At 43.1% G+C, this 17,608-nt stretch overlaps 1 protein-coding gene and 1 long non-coding RNA gene across 2 annotated transcripts in view; one reads left to right on the top strand and one right to left on the bottom strand.

The window, feature by feature from the left end:
* Positions 1 to 11,680, bottom strand: part of LOC111951821 (uncharacterized) — a 126,969-nt gene extending 115,289 nt beyond the window's left edge. The window contains exon 1 of the long non-coding RNA XR_002875649.2: positions 11,324 to 11,680. This is a non-coding gene — a long non-coding RNA (uncharacterized lncRNA). The remainder of the gene's footprint in view (positions 1 to 11,323) is intronic.
* The window catches only part of LOC111951820 (actin-binding LIM protein 1-like), a 128,352-nt gene that overhangs the window by 41,395 nt on the left and 69,349 nt on the right, over positions 1 to 17,608 (top strand).

Here is a 17,608-nt window from a genome sequence, read left to right as displayed (position 1 = left end):
ACACCATAGTGTCCTCCAAGCTCATCGCTAAGCTCAAGTCCCTGGGTCTGACACCCTCCCTGTGCAACTGGGTCCTGGACTTCCTAATGGGCCAACCCTAAGTGGTGAAGGTAAGCAACAAGACCTCCACCAAMGTGATCCTCAACATSGGGGCCCCACAGGTGTGCMTGCTCAGCCTCRTCCTGTACTCCCTGTTCAGCCATGACTGCGTGGCCACACACGTCTTCAACTCAATCATCACGTTTTGTGACGACACAACAGAGGTAGGCCTGATTACCAACAATGATGAGACAGCCTACAGGGAGGCCCTGTCGGAGTGGTGCCAGMAAAATAATCTCKCCCTCAACYTCAACAAAACAAAGGAGCAGAGGAGAGCAGAGAGAGCATCGCGCCATTCACCTCGACAGAGTGGAGAGGSTCAAAAGCTTCATGGTCCTCGTGATGCACATCCCTAACAACCTGAAATGGTCCCTTTACACAGATAGTGTAGTGAAGTGTAGTGAAGAAYGTGCAACAACGCCTCTTCAACGTCAGGAGGCTGAAGAAATTCCTCTTGGCCCCTAAGAACTTCTACAGATGCACCATTAAGAACATCCTGTATGGCTGTATCTCCACCTGGTACGGCAATTGCACCATCCGCAAKCGCAGGCCTGTCCAGAGGGTAGTGCAGTCAGCCCAATGCATCCCCGGTGGCACACTGCCTGCCCTCCAGAACATCTACAGCACCTGGTGTCACAGGAAGGCCAAGAAGATCATCAAGGACCTCAGCCAGCTAAGCCACAGCATGTTCACCCCGCTACCATCTAGAAGGCGGAGACAGTAAAGGTGCATCAAAGCTGGGACCGAGAGACTGAGAAACAACTTCTATCTCCAGGCCATCAAACTGGTGAATAGTCACTGTTACTAGCCGGATACCACCCGGTGCTCTGCCCTGCACCTTAGAGACTGCTGCCCTATGTACATAGAGTCATTGAACACTGGTCACGTTTTAAGATCTTTACAAACTGTTTTACTTCAGAAAGTATTCACACCCCTTTACTTTTTCCACATTTTGTCTTGTTACAGCCTGAATTTAAAATGGATTGATAAGTTGTCTCACTGATCTGCACATAATGTCAAAGTGGAATTTAGTTTTGAGATGTTTTTAAACAAATTAATTAAAAGTGACAAGTTTAAATGTTTTGAGTCAAAAAGTAATCAACCCCTTTGTTATGGAAAGCCTAAATTGTTCAGGGGTAAAAATGTGCTTAACAAATCATCGACTAGAAATGATCGACTAGAAATGGCTTGGAGATTTACCAGTTGATCGTGACCAACCGTTTGGTGACCACAGTCGTAGAGGAAGGAATCCGCTCAGGGATTTCACCATGAGGGCAATGGTGATTTTAAAACAGTTATAGGGTTTTATAGTTGTGATATGAGAAAACTCAGGATGGATCAACAACATTGTAGTTACTCCACAATGCTATCTTAAATGACAGAGTGAAAATAAGGAAGCGTGTATAGAATAATGAAAAGAAGGAATTGTGTACAGAATAAAAATATTCCTAAACATGCATCCTTTTTACAACAAGGCACTTACAGTACTTTCGGAAAGTATTCAGACCCCTTGACTTTTTCCCCAAAATTTTACGTTACAGCCTTATTCTAAAATGGATGGAAAAATGTATAATCCTCGGCAATCTACACACAATACCCKGTAACGACAAATCAAAAACAGAGTTTTAGACATTTTTGCTAATMAAAAAAAAWMTAAAACAGAAATGCCTTATTTACATAAGTATTCAGATCCTTGCTATGAGACTCGAAATTGAGCTCAGGTGCATCCAGTTTCCATTGATCATCCTTGAGATGTTTCTACAACTTGATTGGAATCAACATGTGGGAAATTAAATTGATTGGACATGATTTGGAAAGGGACACACCTGTCTAAATAAGGTCCCACAGTTGACAGTACATGTCAGAGCAAAAACCAAGCCATGAGGTCGAAGGAATTGTCCGTAGAGTTCCAAGACAGGATTGTGTTGAAGCACAGATCTGGGGAAAGGTACCAAAACATTTCTGCAGACACATTGGCCTCCATCTTTCTTAAATGGATGAAGTTTGGAACCACCAAGACTCTTCCTACAGCTGGCCTCCTTGCCAAAATGAGCAATCGGGGGGAGAAGGGCCTTGGTCAGAGAGGTGACCAAGAACCCAATGGTCACTCTGACAGAGTTCTAGTGTTTCTCTGTGGAGATGGGAGAATCTTGCAGAAGGACAACCATCTCTGTAYCACTCCACCAATCAGGCCTTTGTGGTAGAGTGGTCAGATGGAAGCCACTCCTCAGTAAAAGGCACATGACAGCCCGCTTGGATTTTGCCAAAAGTCACCCAAGGAGTCTCAGACCATGAGAAACAAGAGTCTCTGGTCTGATGAATCCATGGTTTAACTATTTGGCCTGAATGCAAAGTGTCACATCTGGAGTACCCCTGGCACCATCCCTACGGTGAAGCATGGTGGTGGCAGCATCATGCTGTGGGGGTGTTTTTCAGAGGTAGGGACTGGAAGACTAGTCAGGATCGAGGCAAAGATGAACAGAGCAAAGTACAGAGAGATTATTGATGAAAACCTGCTCCAGAGCACTCAAGACCTCAGACTGGGGCAAAGGTTCACCTTCCAACAGGACTATGACCRTAAGCACACAGCCAAGACAACACAGGAGTGGCTTCGGGACAAGTCTCTGAATGTKCTTGAGTGTKCKAGCCAGAGCCCGGACTTGAACTTCATCGAACATCTCTGGAGAGACCTGAAAATAGCTGTGCAGCGATGCTCCACATCCAACCTGACAGAACTTGAGAAGAATGGGAGAAACTCCCCAAATACAGGTGTGCCAAGCTTGTAGCATCATACCCAAGAAGACTCAAGGCTGTAATCGCTGTCAAAGGTGCTTCAACCATGTAAATTGTCTGAATACCTATGTAAATGTGATATTTCTTTTTTAAATTCTTAATACATTGGTAAAATTTTCAAAAAACATGTTTTTGCATTGTTATTGTGGCATATTGTGTGTAGTTTGACGAGGAGAAAAAAAATGTAATCGATTTTAGAATAAGGCTGTAACGTAACAAAATGTGGAAAAKGTCAAGYGYTCTGAATACATTCAGAATGCACTGTAACCATGTGTGTGAGGTGTATACTTTTGTTTCAAAGTAGATTTGTTTAAGACTACCAAGAATCACCCTGATTTAGCCCACTGCAGTAGAATTAAGGAAGTCTTGAGTTTTTGCTCACCTGAGTTTTACCAWGAGTGTTTTCATCTGTATTTTTCTTATCTGTTTATTTACCACCACAAAACATAGCTGACACTAAGACCGCACTCAATGAACTGTATAGGTCCAAAAACAAACAAGAAAATGCATATTCAGAGGATCGTGTTTTTTTGTGGCCGGTGATTTTAATGCAGGGAAACTGAAATCCGTTTTACCAAATTTTTACCAGGATGCCACCTGTGCAACTAGAGGCAGCAAAACTCTAGATCACCTTCATTCCTCACGTGGAAACACATACAAGGCTCTCCCTCGCACTCTCTTCGGCAAAACAGACCATAACTCTCTCCTCCCGCTTTCTGTTTACAAGCAAAAACTCTAACAGGACGTACCAGTGACACGCTCAATATTGAAGTAGTCCGATGAAGCAGATGTTAACGTACAGGACTGTTTCGCTAGCACAGACTTGAACATGTTCTGGGATTCATCTGATAACATTAAGGAGTATACCAAATCAGTCACCGGCTCCATTAAGTGCATTGATGACTTTGTCCCCACAGTGACCGTACGTACATATCCCAACTAGAAGCCATGGAGTAAAGGCAACATCTGCATTGAGATAAAGAGCTGCCACTAATCCAAACGCTCATTACAAGGATGCATACTCAGAGGATGTGCTGACCAGCTGGCAAGTGTCTTCACTGACATTTTCAACCTATCCCTGACCCGGTCTGAAATACAAACTTGTTTCAAGCAGACCACCATAGTTCCTATGCCCAAGAACGACAAGGTAACCTGCCTAAATGACTATCGCCCCTTAGCACTCACATCTATAGCCATGAAGTGCTTTGAAAAGCTGGTCATGGCTCGAATCAACACCATCATCCCAGACACACTGAACCCACTCCAATTCCCATACTGCCCCAACAGATCCACAGATGACGCAATCTCTATTGCACTTCACACTGCCCTCACCCACCTGGATAAAAGTAATACCTATAAAATAATGCTGTTCATTGACTACAGCTCAGCATTCAACGCTATAGTCCCCTCCAAGCTCAGGACCCTGGGACTGAATACCCCCCTCTGCAACTGGATCCTGTACTTCCTGACAGCCCGCCCCCAGGTGGTTAGGGTTGGCAAAAACACATCCGCAACGCTGACCATCAACACGGGGGCCCCTCTGCGGTATGTGCTTAGTTTCTTCCCATACCCCCTGTTCACCCACAACTGCGTGGCTGCCCATGACTCCAACAGCATCATCAAGTTTGCTGATGACACGGCGGTGGTAGGACTGATCACGCAGTCTATAGGGAGGAGGTCAGATACCAGCCAGTGTGGTGGCAGGACAACAACCTCTCCGTCAATTATAGCAAGACAAAATAACTGATTGTGGATTACAGGAAACGGAGGGGCGAGCATGTCCCCATCCACGTCGATGGGGCTGTAGTGGAATGGGTCGAGTTCCTCATTATCCACATCACTAAGGAATTAACATTATCGACACACACCCACACAGTTGTAACAATGTCTCGTCCTCCTCAGGAYGCTGAAAAGATTTGGCATGGGCCCTTAGATCCTCAAAAAGTTCTACAGCTGCACAATTGAAAGAATGTTGATTGGCTGCTTTACTGCTTGGCACAGCAAACGCAAGGCACCCGACCGCAAGGCGCTACAGAGGGTGGTGAGTACGGCCGAGTACATCACTGGGAATGAGCTACCAGCCATCCAGGATCTGTATACCAGGCGGTGTCAGAGGAAAAACCCCAAAATGTTTCTAAGATTCCAGACACCCAAGCCATAGTAACGGTACCGGTGCACCGAGTCTGGAACCAACAGGACCCTGAACAGCTTCTACCCCCAAGCCATTAGACTGCTAAACAAGAATGCTAAATAGCTAATGGCTACCCGGATTACCTGTATTTACCCGTTTTTTGCACTAACTCTCTTGCACTGACTCTATGCACACACATTAGACTCTACCCACACACTCACACATACTTACACTGACACCCCAACACACACTACATATGCCCACACACAGAACATGCGCGCACACATGCATACTGACGCCACACACACACTCACACCCTTTCACGCTCACCATATACGCTGCTGCCACCGACTATTATACGCTGCTGCCACCGACTATTATCTGTCCATTTGCCTAGTCACTTTACCCCTAAATACTGTATATCTACATACAGTGCCTTACAAATTATTCATCCCCCTTGGTGTTTTTCGTATTTTGTTGCATTACAACCTTACATTTGAATTTCATGTAATGGACATACACAAAATAGTCCAAATTGTTGAAGTGAAATGAAAAAAATAAAAAGATGGTAAAGTGGTGCGTGCATGCATATGTATTCACGCCCTTTGCTATGAAGCCCCTAAAAAATATATTGTGCAACCAATTACCTTCAGAAGTCACATAATTAGTTAGATTGCACTCAGGTGGACTTTATTTAAGTGTCACATGATCTCAGTATATATACACCTGTTCTGAAAGGCCRCAGAGTCTGCAACACCACTATGCAAGGGGCACCACCAAGCAAGCAGCACCATGAAGACCAAGGAGCTCGCCAAATAGGCCAGGGACAAAGTTTTGGAGAAGTACAGATCAGGGTTGAGTTATAAAAAAAATATCTGAAACTTTGAACATCCCACGGAGCAACATTAAATCCATGGCACCACAACAAACCTGCCAAGAGAGGGCCGACCACCAAAACTCACAGACCAGGCAAGGAGGGCATTAATCAGAGAGGCAACAAAGAGACTAAAGATAACCCTGGRGGAGCTGAAAACCTCCACAGCGGAGATTGGAGTATCTGTTCATAGGACCACTTTAAGCCGTACACTCCACAGAGCTGGCCTTTACGGAGGAGTGGCCAGAAAAAGCCAAACTTAAAGAAAAAAATAAGCAAACACATTTGGTGTTCACCAAAAGGCATGTGGGAGACTCCCCAAACAGATGGAAGAAGCTATCCTGGTCAGATGAGACTAAAATGTAGCTTTTTGGCCATAAAGAAAAACGCTATGTCTGGCGCAAACCCAACACCCCTCTTCACCCCGAGAACCCTATCCCCATAGTGAAGCATAGGGATGGCACCATCATGCTGTGAGGTTGTTTTTCATCGGCAGGGACTGGGAAACTGGTCAGAATTGAAGAAATGATGGATGGCACTAAATACAGGGAACTTCTTGGGGGAAACCTATTTCAGTCTTCCAGAGACTTGAGACTAGGACAGAGGTTCACCAGCAGGACAATGACCCTAAGCATACTGCTAAAGCAACACTCGAGTGGTGTAAAGGGAAACATTTATATGTCTTGGAATGGCCTAGTCAAAGCCCAGACCTCAATCCAATTGAGAATCTGTGGTATGACTTAAAGATTGTTGTACACCAGCGGAGCCCATCCAACTTGATAGAGCTGGAGCAGTTTTGCCTTGAAGAATGGGCAAAAATCCCAGTGGCTCGATGTGCCAAGCTTATAGAGACATACCCCAAGAGACTTGCAGCTGTAATTGATGAAAAAGGTGGCTCTACAAAGTATTGACTTTGGGCTGGTGAATAGTTATGCYCGCTCAAGTTTTCAGTTTTCTTTTGTCTTATTTCTTGATTATCTACCAATAAAAAATATTTTGCATCTTCAAAATGGTAGGCATGTTGTGTAAATCAAATGATTACAACCCCCCCCAAAATCTATTTTAATTCCAGGTTGTAAGGCAACAAAATAGGAAAATTGCCAKGGGGGGTGAATACTTTTACAAGCCACTGTAGCTACCTCAATTCCCTCGTACCCCTGCACATTGACTCGGTACTGCTACTCCCTGTKTTTAGCCATGTTATTTTTTAGTCGTTATTGTTATTCGTCGTTCACCCTGTATTTATTACTTGTGTCACTATTTCTATATTTATTTCGCTTTTTTTAATCTTTACCTTTAACTCTGCGTTGTAGGGAAAGGGCCCATAAGTAAGCGTTTCACTGTTAGTCTACACCTGTTGTTTACAAAGCATGTGACCAATGTAATTTCATCATAATAGGAAAACTATCTAGACCAGATCATCTCCTTCATCCCCACTGCTCTTCAAAGTAACGTCTAACTCTTGTTTCTTGGTGAACGATTATTTTGCCTCGCGGTCTTGKCGACTCAACCCGTCGGCATCTCTGAGATGTATCACTCCGTCAGGCTTCGGTGTAAATCTGAGAACCACGAATCAACTTCCTGTTGGTGGTGTGACGTCCGAGGACAAGGTGAKAACAAAATCTGTGATTGGGTAACAAAATTGTGATTGGGTACAAATACATCATCTGGACAGGACTCAGGTTAGTGTTTTTCATCATGAATCGAAGATCAAAAAGTGCTTTTTTGTTTTCAGGAATTGTCACAATATAGACAATTTTGACTTTGCAGCTGGCCCAACTAGTGGAAATTGCACAGTTCTGCCTCCAGGGCCAGATTCATGACACTGAACCTTAATAAACCTGCGGCTGGAAGGGCTGTATCGATCAAGCGTCTCAAAGTACGAGTGCTGATTCAGGATCAGTTTTGCCTTTTAGATTCCAATGAATAAGGTTATATGGACATGTAAACACTGTAAAGGGGCTACCGTGAATTTGACAGTAATTTACAGGCACCTCGGTGGCAAGTAAATTTCTGTATTTCATATTACATTACACCTATTGTAATATAAATACGGTGTCAAGGCAAGTACTGTCTAATGAAACACAGTACCATAGCATTAAATTGGCTGTATTATACTGTAAAAATGTAAACGCTACCATAATCAGAATTAATACATTTGTGGATGAAATTCATTGAAGGGAGGGGTCTGTATTTCACAGTAGGTAAAGGTAAAGTGTTCACACATTACAGCATATTAATTCATATTTGGTGGAACTCCTAGAGGCCTTAACAAAGGCTTCCAAACRGGTAGTAAATACAGGGCAAAACAGCCTGAAAAGACATGGAAAACTGCTCAACCATTAAAAGTTTCAGACTTTTTGCAGCATAAAATCTGTCCCCTATTCATTTTAAAGTGATGGCGCACTATAACCACATACGAGTTAAATTGGTACAGCATTCTTACTCACGGGTGCAACAAATAATATAGCCTCTTACAAGGCACGCCTCAAAATATGTTAATGAGCCAGAAACCATCCACCCACTAGTGGTCGAAAGGTTTTTGGCACTCCAAAGATACTGTYCGGTACTGTATTCTGTGCGATTGAATTACAGTACCGTTTGAAATACAGCAATTTTTTCCCCCCCGCTCACAACATTTTCCCAAAATGCATCATAATTTACAATAGGCTGAAGTAAAATGTTTTAGACTATTTTACTGTTGATAATGCCCCAAATTACCATATTAATGATAGTTTTCCGTTACAGTGTAGATCAGCACTCCTATTCCCAGAGCTCGATATTTCTTTGTTACATTGTTTAGTGGTTATGTAAGAGGGATTTACTGTATATGTGAACATATACGTACTCACTGCTCAGAAACTTAAATCATTCTTTTCCATGCATCATGTTTATGTACAATATACTATTCATTGACTATAACCTCTTGTGTATTACTCCTCGCTGCCGGTCTCTGTCCCCCTTCAGACAAACAGCTGACATCAGTCCTTTTGTGTTCCCTAGTAGTAATACAGATGTAGGATCTTAATTTCAGCCAGTTTTCTACAGCAGCAAAATAATCCGGCAACAACAGGAACTGTGCATTTTTTTGTGGATTATAATTCATGGACATTTTTGTAGGGGTTGATACATTTTTCGGTAGGGCAAATCTGAAATTACAAAGTGGAAATGACGAACTTTAGAAGCCTTTTAAAAACTCAAATACCCTACAAGAACATTTTCAGCAACAAAAGAGTGATCAAATTAACATCTTACATCTGAACATGGGTGTCTGGCTAGAAGTAAAGCACAACTGCATGGGGAATTGTGTGTTTTGTCAACTGGTTAGGGTGTTGGCTGTCTTTCATAGGCTGACAACCAAACAAGACTCATGTCTCCCCCAGGAGTCCTTAGTCCTATGTTGTCTAGTTTGAGACTGGAATCAATAGCTGTGGTTTTACTATTGTTGTCTATGTAAAGCTTAGAACACAACAAGAGAGATAAATAGAGACAGGCCAAGAGATTATTTGAGAGACAGTATGGCAGCATGATAGAGGTACTGGGACTTGAAAACAGACACAATAGAGTGTGTGTGTGTGTGTATTTGTGTATTTGTGTACACGTGGGGTTTCTGTATGTGCATAACAGCTCTGTGTGTGTGTGTGTGTGTGTGTGTGTGTGTGTGTGTGTGTGTGTGTGTGTGTGTGTGTGTGTGTGTGTGTGTGTGTGTGTGTGTGTGTGTGTGTGTGTGTGTGTGTGTGTGTGTGTGTGTGTGTGTGTGTGTGTGTGTGTATAATTTAACATATAGGGGGATGTTTCGGGGGTCTAGAGTATGTTTGTAACACGGTAGCAGCTGCCATCTCCTAGACACTGCAATGAGGTGAGGGCTGACAGCAGAGGGGATGACCAAGGGGAGGTGGGGAAAATGGAGTGTGAGGGGGAGGGGAGGTGGAGAGGAGAGGGAGTGGAAGAAAATAGCCTGGCAGGAGGACTACCCCATGCTGCCGTATTGGTTTCGGGAGAAGAGCTTTTCTCCTGCATCTCTCACCTCTCTCTAGCTCGCATAGCTCATTTTTCACTCTAAGGATACACCACCTGCCTGGACATATTTTATACATATCAACCCTCATTTTCTGGTCAGTTTAACCTCAATGGTCATGGTCAAGGAAAAAGGTAACTGAATCGTGTGTGTGTCRGTGAGATTTGTTTTGATTGCCCGCAGTCTGATGTGCAGTGTGTGTTTTTGTGGATCTGTCCTGGTTTTAGTGTTACGTTGTCGATGTATTGCTGATGTAAGCTGCAGACCAGTATTAGTGATCAGCGAGCACGTTTTTGTAAGGATTGTTCTTTGAGGGAGCATACTAAAGCATAACCAATTCACACAGGATAGAAGATCCCTTTTTCGCTATCAAGTAGTTATCTGCAGTGTATCTCTCCGCTGATAAAGACACACATGCAAACATACAGTTCCTTATGCTGAAATATTACGTTGATATTTGGAACTGACTGCGTTTTTGGCAGTATTTTACTACYTGTAAACATACGAATATGGCTTGATGGCCAGTTTCAGTGGTGAGTTTGAGGTAAGGTAATGTACATTTGTGTAGAGAGGGAAAGTGGAGCACTAGTGTAGGGATCCACACGGTGCACAGCCGCCCCAGTCAGACACGCACACATACTCAGTCTGCAGCCATAACCATGGTAACCGACTAAAAGGTACACTCCATTATTGTCTGCCGTGGCCTCATTCATAGTGAGGTTTTTCTTACTGAAATCAGTCCATGTCCTACCATAATATGGATCGAGTGTGAAATGTCTGTGTCTGTGTCTGTACATGCATGCGTGCGTGTGCCTGCTTGTATCTAAATGTAGATGGTGACTGAGTGTGTGTGTGTGTGTGTGTGTGCGCGCTAGCGTGTGTGTGTCAGTGGCAGACAGACAGACAGGCAGGCAGAGACAGATCACATGATATGGCCTATCTGAGACCCACTGAGCTTTGGCGTCTAAGCTGAATGTGTGACACATGGAAAACTGAACTAAACAATGCCTACTCTCAGAGAGATTGTGCCTGTGGGTGGATTTCCCTATTAAGCTAATAATACTCTAGGTGCACTTGGCAATTTACAGGGTCTGCGAAGTACACCCGAGGAGACAGACCTACTTACCTTGAGTTACATGTGCTCTTTACGCCATCACATCTTCAGTGTTTGCTTCAGTTGTGTTTGACTCATTACAGTGTGTGTGTGTGTGTGTGTGTGTGTGTGTGTGTATGTGTGTGTGTGTGTGTACTTGTACAGTCTCTGTGTCTAATCCTATGCTGACTCCAGCTCGCCTGTAAGCACAGATAATCATCAAGAGCATTTCTACCTCATGCCACGCAAACAACGATACACAGAATCCCCTAATTTATCACCATCACAATCACTTTTATATTTTTTGTGACTCACCCAGATTTTGCAGAGTACTGCAGACACTGCAGTAGTGCCTCCTCTTTGAAGCGTGCCTCTCTCTCCTCCCTCTCTCTATCCCTCGGTCTCTCTGTCTTCTCTCTGTCTCCGTGTCTCCGTGTCTCTCTCTCGCGCTCTCTCTCTCCTCCCTGAAAGAGTAGCAGAACATCCTCACTTTTAATACAACTGTAGCAAAGGATCAGCACTTACAGAGGTAAAGCAGAGTGGATACATCCCAAATGGATCCCTATTCCCTACATAGTGCACTACTTTTGACCAGTGCCCATATGGTCCCATTTGGGACGCAGGTCGTGAGTTAGACACAGCGAGCACCAGTGTTGCCGGCCTAAAATCAATACACAGAGCTCTGAAGCCCACATCCCCATTGAGATAGAATTAGTTTAGAGAAGGAAATAGAGGGGACATCCAGGCTGTGTATAACAAACCTTCGAAATACTCATTGTATGTGACAAACATCCAAATGTGACACATGATGCTAAACAGAGAAGACAGAGTCTAGATTTGGGCCTGATTTTGGATCCTGTAATGGATTCAAATTGACTGTCTTTCAGAGGGAGGTAACCATTCTTTTGATAATTTTAATTAATTTATGGCACAAGGGTTTTTATTGTTTAGGAAATGATAAGAGGGGGCAAATAGTCTTAGATACACAGTAATCTTGTATAAAAATAAACACTCTATATTACACACTTGACACATACACAAAAGTACATACACGTGTCTCTACACACACAGTATGTACCAAGAGCTGGGTGGGTGAATTGAAAGCCCTTCTCCGTTCATACATGACAGGTAACTGTGTTAGTTAGAACATCCCAACAACAACAGCCCTCTGCTCTATGACAGCCAGCCATTTAGAAACAGTGATTATTCTGTGTTAGGTCCCCAGGGATTAGTTATTCAGGGCTGGGGGGRTGGTAGAGGGAGATACGTTCCCCCAATTTGTGCCCATGTTTGAAGTGCTTTGTCTGGGACACTGGTGCAGGGGCTGGCAGTTGGACGGGGTTAGGGCTTGTGAATCAAATCATACATATTCATAAYAGGGAGGTTATAGGATGGCTTATTGTGTCTGTGTGATAAAGAGTACCGCACGCCCTCACCAAAACACACATGTACACACATGCAAGCTCGCACGCACACAGGCACTAACACACACACACTTTGCCCACAGTGGGGATATTTAGAATTTGATATTCATTGTAGGCCATGCCACTCCAGAACTGCTCATCCCAGAGGGGTTGGTTGGATGGGAGACCCAGAGCCAGACACACGTGTGTGTGTGGGAGGTGCATGGTTTGGTGTGTGTGTGTGTGTGTGTGTGTGTGTGTGTGTGTGTGTGTGTGTGTGTGTGTGTGTGTGTGTGTGTGTGTGTGTGTGTGTGTGTGTGTGTGTGTGTGTGTGTGTGTTGTGTGTTTGTGTAAATAGAATAGTGTGTGATACTCATTGCATCTGGCTTGTATGTTCTGATATATATTTCTATATCTTATCAGTGAGTGTGCCCAGAACGCCACAGGGGTCCTGTTTTTCTGCTAGGCTCCACAGGAAGAATTTGTTTCAGTCTCATACTTAAATGATTTAACAGAAAACAAATAGTGGTGTGAAAATACGCTATTAGAACTTGTCCTTTGATTTTTTTTGAGTAATCATATTCCCAATCCGTTTTCACAACACGACTACTGTTTTGTGCCTTTTAGATAGAATAGTCTAGGACAAAAAGTGGAGACCCAGCAAAAGGGTTATCTGAAGGACAGCTGAAGAAGGTTCTCGGTAGTCTAGAAAATAGGAAGTTAAAGCTTGAGGCTGAGAGTGGAGATGAGAGTGGAGGCTTCATCAGTTATTTCCCCTCTCCATCCATCAATTACACACACTCTATTGTTATTTACCAGCAAGGCCTGTGCATGTGTAACAGGAAAATATGTCCCTGGGGGATTCAATCTGGCCTTCTCCAGATCCCCCCCAGTGCATCATCGGCAATCTTTATTATTGCTTATGCAGAGGCTTCCTTTAAAGAGGTGGGGGTTGGGGTTGTAGTCGGTGGGTTGAAGGCACCACTCGTCGAAGTGTGCTGAGCCTGGGGAAGCTCTTTTGGTAATTTTACACCTACGACCATGGATTTGGGGGCTACGCCTGTCTGTCTGTTGCCTTGTATCAGCCCTAAAGCAATGCAGGCTATGGGCTGTAAGTGTGAGAGGAGGCCTGGGTGATGATTAGGGCCATGTTCGGTAGGACAAACGTTGTGGAAAGTTTCACGCAGACATGTCATAAATACAGTGGACACTACTCCTTTTTCTACATAACATATTTCTATCTGAACGTTTCACAATGTTGGGCCCTGTTGAATGTATCCCAGTGTACATGGTTTTGCCTGTGATCTTCCGGTGATGAGGCAGAGGCAGTACAGATCTCTCCGTCAGCAGATATCCTCTGTAGACTGAAACATCAATGCAGTAGTAGAGTGGAGMGTGGAATGTGACATTGTGTGACCTTAGCGGTTGCTACTGAGTAATCACTCGGTAAGAGCATGGTATAGCGAAGATATCACAGTTTCACGTACTTTTTTGACATCCTTGTACAAACTTATATTTTCTACTAGTAAACTGCATGAGATCCAGACGATTTAGGCACACAGAAACAACTACGGTTAAGACATTAATTCCGACTGGCTTAAGTTAAGAGTTAAGGTTTGTATCACATCCGGACGTGATTAGGAGTCCCATAGGGCGGTGCACAATTGGCCCAGCGTCGTCTGGGGTTGGCCGGGGTACGCCCTTCATTGTAAAATAAGAATTTGTTCTTAACTGACTTGCCTAGTGAAATAAAGGTTAAAWWWWWTTWACAAAATTAACAGAAACAACTCTAGGGTTAAGTTCAAGCATTCATTCCAATTGGTTAACAGTTCAGGAATTCATACTGATTGGTTAAGTTAAGGATTAAGGTTTGTGATAGGATTAATTAAATTCAGGCATTATTTCCAATCGGGTAAATTAAGGATTAAGGTTAGGAACGTCAAATTTCAACTTGAATCTGGAGTGATCTCTCTGGGGATAAACAGTTCTACTTACTTATAGCTATGGTGATAGCACAGTCACCGTACTGGGCTAGCCCTGTGTATTCCCTATTACTGAGGTAATTTTGTCACAGTTGGTTTAATCTCGGGAACCCAGAACCAAATCTTGCAAGAAACTACAGTTGGTTTGGAGTATTCATTACTCCTTAGTTCCAGTAAGGTGCTGTATAGTTACATACCAGTGCTGAGGCGCCATATCACATTGTGAGTGCTGAGTACTGAGCCCTCAACACCACTGCTGTTAGTCTTAGTTCACTGCCACTCTGGTCTAACACCTTTGTTATTGAAGAATGACTCACAGCTCTGTGGAAAATCACATTGAGCACACGAGGGAGACGGACTCCCTACCTCCTTACCTTACTTCCTCTCTCTCTCTCTCTCTCTCTCTCTCTCTCTCTCTCTCTCTCTCTCTCTCTCTCTCTCTCTTGCTCTCCCCCCTCTTTTTCTCTCTTTTAACTTCATCCTTTCCTCCATCCGTCCATCTCATCCTATAAACCAGGTCTCCCAATAGGCGGCCCGTGAGCCAAATTCTTCCTGCAGGTGATTTAATTTGCAACCCCTTAAATTTTCTGGGTAAAAATATAAATAATAAAAATTTCTTGAATAATAATTTTCGTTTTGGGACATGAAATAAATGACCAGGAAATTAGCTCAAAGTTATTTTAATTGAGGAAATCTGTTCTCAAGTATTCCCATGCATAAATAAAGAGGCATATGTGATCGTATCCCATTGTCATCGAGGTTGGAATTTATTTTGTTTTCAAATTGCGGTGTACAAATTATTTATAACTATGTTCACGCCCCCCGACCATCCGATCAAGGAAAAACCGTCCCACGGCTGAATATTATTGGGGACCCCTGCCCTAAACCATGAGTGGGTGTGCTCTTGCAATGTCTTCCCCACCACTTTCAATTCAGATCCGGACCAACCTTGTTGGTATCATATCAGAGGCTTACAGTGGCTTTGTGACCAGGACTTGGGGATGGATCAGACAATGTTTGCTGAAGGTATTCCTTCATCAGAAACTGAAGGGAAAGACCTCTCCATCATGGTGACAACTCCACGGTGTCTCCCTCCCAGAGTGCAAAGAACCTTGGTGTGACCCTATACAACACCCTGTCGTTCTCTGCAAACATCAAAGCAGTGATTCTCTCCTGCTGGTTCATGCTCTACAACAGTGGTTCCCAAACGTTTTATAGTCCCGTACCCCTTCAAACATTCAACCTCCAGCTGCGTACCCCCTCTAGCACCAGGGTCAGCGCACTCTCAAATGTTCTTTTTCCCATCATTGTAAGCCTGCCACACACATAGTATACGATACATTTATTAAACATAAGAATGAGTGTGAGTTTTTGTCACAACCTGGGTCGTGGGAAGTGGCAAAGAGCTCTTATAGGACCAGGGCACAATCCAGAAATCTGGCAGTGGCTTCTGATTAAATAAAATTATCACAGAACAGCTTGTTGCAATTTCGATGAGGCTCTCTTGTTCAGATACCGGTAAGTGTTGTTACCTGGTTAAATAAAGGTTAAATAAAAAATAAAATAAAAATAAAAGTGGACTGGAGGCAGGGCATGAAAGGGATAACGAATCCAGTTGTTAGTGTCATCAGTTTCGGGAAAGTGCCTGCGTAATTGCCCACCCAACTCACTCAGGTGCTTCGCTATATCACATTTGACATTGTCCGTAAGTTTGAGTACATTTGTGCACCAAAAAAAATCATACAATGATGGAAAGATGAAAGAGCGTCTGCTAAACGACTAAAATGTCAAATGTAAAAATGTAAAGTGAATATGTTTGCTGAATGTTTTCTGAAGGTGTTCCCTTGTCAGAAACAATTTCATGTGAAGGGTGGAGGTGCGATCTGTTCCTATGACTGATTATTATCTGTTGTGATTGTTCCCTGGCTTATTACACAGAGAAAATGCCTGGTACTTTATCCTTGGGTATAAAACTTTTTAACTGGGTATAAGCATGTATGAGCCTTTACAATATCTTATAATAAGGGTTATAATATGTTATGCCTCTCTATGTATTAATATTATCTATTAATTACTCAGGATCATTATGAGTTGACAAAAATTCATTATAAGGGGGTGTACATACTTAGGACTGGTCTTACAATGCATTATAACGGCATCATGATACATTAAACCTGCATGCTTTAAAGTGTTACTGAATGTTTTGGTAAATGGTATGTTGTTCATATTAAAACAGCTTTCATCTCAGCAGAATTTTATGATTTCCTAATATGGACACTGTAGAAGGAGAAGTCGCACCATCTGTACAGGTAAAACAAGGTCATCAATACTCCAAGTATCTCACTTTTGCAGCAGACGATTGATTTGTCATGATGCTCTTACTGTACACTCAGTTCTGTCTTATTTGAGTGTTTCACTCTGATGGTGCATTGTCAATGTGTGTGTGTTGTTCTTTTCACTGTCATGGTTTCTGAGCAGTTGGTCCTTATCCACTGCTTCATGTGGGGACACAGATACAGAGCCTCTGCCTGCCCATCTAKCCGCATCAATAGCCATTGGAGGGCAAAGCTACAGTTTACTAATGCACAACCTACTGTATATTATATTTTATAGGGCAGGTTTCTTGGACATTGATAAAAGGGGCCATCTGCAGTTCAAACAACAACAAAGTACTCCCCGCCACTGTTATGGTAAACAGCTGTGCGATTGGGCTGGAGACATGTAACTACTCTCAAATTCATAGACAGGGCTATGGATCCAAGGACGATAGTTTTATTTACATTTTTTCTCCCCAGTTGGTAGTTACAGTCTTGTCCCATCGCTGCAACTCCTGTACGGGCTCGGCAGCACATACTCTCTGACTACAACCTCATTGAATCCTGGCGAGCACATGATCCTAAAGCAAAAGAGAACACTTTCTACTCCAACAGGCATAAAACATTCTCACATTTCTATTTCATACTATTGTCTACACCTCTATTTTCTTTAAACAAGAAAATYTAAATTCGACATATGAGCTTGTCTGACCACCACGCTTATTACTGCCAACTTCAAATCTCAGAATGTACTGAAAGAGCCACAAGATGGCGTTTCAAAGTTTCATTGCGACATAATTCTACATTCTGTGATTCATTTCAAATTGATCTAATTGAATACATAATTATCAATAAAAAGGCCGTCGATGACCGCAGGGTTCTATGGAATGCCACCAAAGG

Source organism: Salvelinus sp. IW2-2015, linkage group LG25, assembly GCF_002910315.2.
Source record: "Salvelinus sp. IW2-2015 linkage group LG25, ASM291031v2, whole genome shotgun sequence".
Classification (NCBI taxonomy): Eukaryota; Metazoa; Chordata; class Actinopteri; order Salmoniformes; family Salmonidae; genus Salvelinus; species Salvelinus sp. IW2-2015.
The sequence above is the reverse complement of the archived record's forward strand: the minus strand, read 5'-3'. Positions and strand labels throughout refer to the sequence as shown.